A 4,689-nucleotide genomic window follows, 5' to 3' on the forward strand; every position below is an offset into this window, starting at 1 on the left:
AAACTGACGCGAAATATTACTACACGAGGAACCAGCATTCCCTTTGTAATTCGTAAAAGAAGAAATAATTATAAGAAGAATTATAAGAAATAAAATCATCGGCATGCTTTTCTGTACAATTTTACATTGAAATATAAATGTGCCGATTGACTCTTTGTATTGTCTTTGTTCTGTTTTATTGCACACTTCTAACATTGCTTACTTTCAGAGATTCATTCATGGCCACGAGAAAAAAGAATGTGTATTGTTTAACAGAAATTTTTAAAACTGGTCAACTTCACAAAATAATTGACTCAATTGGATTGAATCAACGAAATGAATTTTGTTCGACTCTGCACAGGGGTACACCCTCCTCCCCCCAAAGACCAAGGGCGCACCCTTCTTAACACTAGAAAGACGGAGGGGCCTGTGTGGCCCCTCGCTTAGTTTGTTGTTTAATAACTCGGATAATATCTAACGGAACTTAATGGAATTTTCTGACTTTTCATTATATGACACTATTTGAATGCTTGTTTAATCATTTAATCATTCGCCTCATAGTACTGTTAATATTGATCCTTATACCTAGAAAGACGGGAGGGGCACAGTGGCCCCTAAGCATTTTGACAATTAAAAAATTTATTTTTTTCCTTTCTCCTAATTGTTGTAGCATAAAAAAAAAGTGCCATTCACTCTAGTTTAACCTGTAACTTCCTCTTTATGCAGCCGATTGGATATCCAAATGCTATAAACAGTACCGACTGCTTACCATCCTAACGGTGGCCATTGCTCTTCGAAAGGAAAACTAATTCAACCTTTTGCCCAGTATAGAGAGAAAAACTAAAAATAATTAAGTACTAAGTTTTTATTTAGTCATGAAAGAAGGTGTATCAGGCATGTGGACTCCCTCAGGAAGAATTTTTAAAAGAATTCACTTCAAAAAGGGGTAGGGGCCACACTGGCCCCTTCAGTCTTTCTAGGTATACATAAAATGTCAGTCGTTCTAGTGTTAATATCGTAAAGATTCCCCTGAAAGCAAGAGCGCCCTCCCAAAAAAGGAAAAAGCACTCCCCAAAACATCCCCCCCACCCTAAAAATTTCAATCTGCGCCGAGACCCCTTCCCCCCAGGAAGGCATCTCTGACTCTGCAAGGTAAAACACATTAATATTGTTTCTGATGTTTTCTATTAAGGGATAATTTTTTGTTTGAATTTCCTGATACAGGCAAAGGAAGGAAGAGAGTGGTGTTTTAAGATTTGTTCTTGTGCGCACTGTTGATTTTGCGTTTGGGTGATCGAACGGGAATTTGATGCTTAACACGTATGTCCCCAGTGGCGGAGTGGAAATCTTCCTGATTGTTCCATTCTTTCGTCTCACCTATCATTCGCACCTACGGGGTTCACCCAAGATTTTGATGGATGAGTTACATCCTTCAGGTAGAATTCGTGTCAATCAAAACGAAGGGAGGTTTTTTGATTTTCAATATAAAGGAGATTTTTTTTAATCCTTACAACGACATGTGTTGAACTCAGGGAGTTATGAACTAGAAGCGTTATTTCGAATTTTTCCTAGGTTGACAAACGGTATATGTTCAATGTAATTTATATAAATAAAGCAACAAAAACGCGTCAAAACGTTCAACCGCTTCTAATTTCTGAAATCCCAGGGGGAGGGAAAGGCAATTGTGCAATTGTGAAAGGCAATGCCCCTGATCCGCTTAAATAACGGGCCTGCTAAGAACTGCTGCCATCTTTGTTTGCCGACAACTATCGGTATTGTATTGCTGAGAGCCACTAGCGCAGCCAGGAATACCTTTTGGAGGGTTTTTTTTTAATTTAAAATACCTTCTGAGGGGGGAGGGGTGATCAAAAATACCTTCTGGAGGTTTTTTTTTCTTTGTTTAAATACCTTCTGAGGGAGGGGGGAGTGAACAAAAATACGTTCTGGAGAGGTTTTTTGATGAAAAATACCTTCTGGAAGGAGTTTTTTTTTTTTTTTTTTTTTGATAAAAATAACTTTCTGAAGGAGATTATTTGATCAAAAATAACTTGTGAAGGTTTTTTTTTTTTTTTTTGATTAAAACAACCCTTTCATAAGCCTAAACTACTGTATTAGAATTTTCATTTATGTTAAAACCAGGCTTGGAGTAATCCCCGATTACGTAATCGTAATCTGAGTAATCGATTACGTTTTCCTGTAATCATAATCATAATCTGTTGATGAGAAACTCCCGTAATCGTAATCAAAATTATAATCACGATTTTCATGCGTAATCGTAACTGTAATCTAAGTAAAATAATCCGTAATTTCCCTCTTGTAATCCTGTAATCTTGACTTTCTAAAAGTGAAAAAATTTAAGCTGCCCTTTTACTAATGTATGAAAAGATAACATAGTTCAATAGTAACATAGAAAATGACTTCTTTCTTTAAACGGTGACTATTCAGTGCTTGTCTCCACTCGTCCCTGTTTGCAAACAAGATTCATAAATCGAGCCCTATCTTAAGTGTTTAGTACAATTAGTACCCTGAGGGCGCCTTTGACAGGAAGTTTCTTGGGAACGTTTTCACAAATCTTTGCAATTGGTCATTCATCAGTTTCCCTTTCATCTGCCAATGTTAGGCAATCAAACAAAGCACATTGCCGCCTCAAAATCTTATTTTAGCAGAAAAAGTACAATGATATCAAAGTTTCGCGCAACAAAAAGATTTTGGGTTTTTCATACTTTCATGAGAAAGTAGTGAATGACTGAAAAAAGATTTTGTCAAAAGAAAACCGAATTCGCATTTGTGTTTCAGTGATTCTTTAAACACTCTTGCCTTTACACGTATTGCATTTATTTTTTGCTACATGACATCTAATCTAAAGAAACCCTGGTGAGTAAGATTTTTTTTTTTTGTATGTTTTTAAAATAATTTCTCGCATAGCTTCATCTTAAATGTATGATTATATGGTTGCAACTGATATTATTCCTAATTAATGAGTATGTATGAAAGTAGAAAGTTCGCATGGATAGATTTTATAATATTTGCTTATGTTTAATTGTATCAAGGAATTAATACAAATTTTGAAATTCAATTATCTTTTTATGCCACATTTTTAAAGTGAGAAAAACTGCACTTCACTGCTGCATTAAAACTGTGATGTATAAATATTATCATAAAATACTCATTTATGCAAAAACAAACTGTATGACTAAAAAGTGGAAATCATAGCAAAACATGTTATGCCCAATCTTATTTTTTATGAATGTTAAGTTGAAACCTTTCAGCACTTGTGAAAGTGCAATTTCATTAGTAAGTGATAGATTCAAGAATGAAATCAAAGCATATGCAAATAGCTTATCATATATAGCTTAAATGATCATAAAATTGATCCTGTAGAGTGGTTGGGGTCTAATACTCAGATATATCCTTCTGCTAAAAATAATATACTACCCAAGTATTTTTTTAAATTTCTGCGTCATCTGCTCCAGTTCAACGATTGTTTAGCACTGCTGGAATTTTTTTCACTTCTCAAAGTATTAATTACACTCAAATGCATTTGATTCCTTTTTCCTTTTTAAATTTTCAATTGTTTAGTTCCGTATCTTTTATTTACACGTTCTGCGTATTTTATTACATTGCAGTTTTTCTGCATAAAGAACCATAAGAGGTTCTTTTTTTTTTTAATTAGCTGCGTATTAAATTAACTGATAATGTATTAAATAATTGAGAACACCACACAAATGTGAAATATGCCACACAATTTTCAGAAATTATAAGCTCTAAAATGTTGAGCAGTTCAGCAGTAAGTTATCGCCCTTAACCCAGGGCTAATGCAGAACTACTGCAACGGCAAAATAATGATGAACAGCTGAGCTGAGTCAAAAACAATATGCACTGTGTATACATTTGAATAAGAATGTGCCTATACCTGTACAATCATTATAACATTGTGTAATGTACGCAGTTTGAATTTTCTAGATGTTTTTTTATCTTTCATATATTGTTCTTTTCCTGCAACAGCGCAATAATACAAAATAAAGTCTTTAAGTTAATACTACAGTTAATATTAAATCAAAAATCATAATTTTCATCAATTACGTTGTTGATGCAAATGCGTAATATATATACATTATAAAATAAGTCTGTAATCGTAATCAAAATCATAATCGGCATATTATAATCGTAATCGATTACATTTTATACATAATCGGACAGTTGCTGTAATCGTAATTACGTTTTGCCAGAGGATTATAATCGTAATCGTAATTGCAATCCCCCTTTTTTTGTGCCCGTAATCATAATCGTAATCGATTACATTCCCTTGTAATTGACTCCAAGCCTGGTTAAAACCAATGGCTTTGGGTCCCCCCCCCCCCTTTCCCCGTTCGCTGCGCCACTGTTGTGAGCTGATTTAAATGTTTGTTAAAGCAAAGCAACCTCGGTTTTTAACAAAGCAGAATTTCTAACTAGCCCATTTGGCTAATAAATGTGTCGTTTCACCATCCACCCCATGTTTTTTTCACCCAAATTGACCGCAATTACTATGCAAAAGCTTTCTCTTTTTTCTTTTGTGTAGTGCTATATTATTTTCGAGTTTTATATTAAAAAAATATGTTTCTAAAATTGAGGGTCACAATGAATTATTATCATAACTCAAAAACCATAAATGTTACAAAAAGAATCAACAGCAAAATAGACGTCACAGTCGAACTTACTCGGCTTATT

Source organism: Uloborus diversus, chromosome 9, assembly GCF_026930045.1.
Source record: "Uloborus diversus isolate 005 chromosome 9, Udiv.v.3.1, whole genome shotgun sequence".
Classification (NCBI taxonomy): Eukaryota; Metazoa; Arthropoda; class Arachnida; order Araneae; family Uloboridae; genus Uloborus; species Uloborus diversus.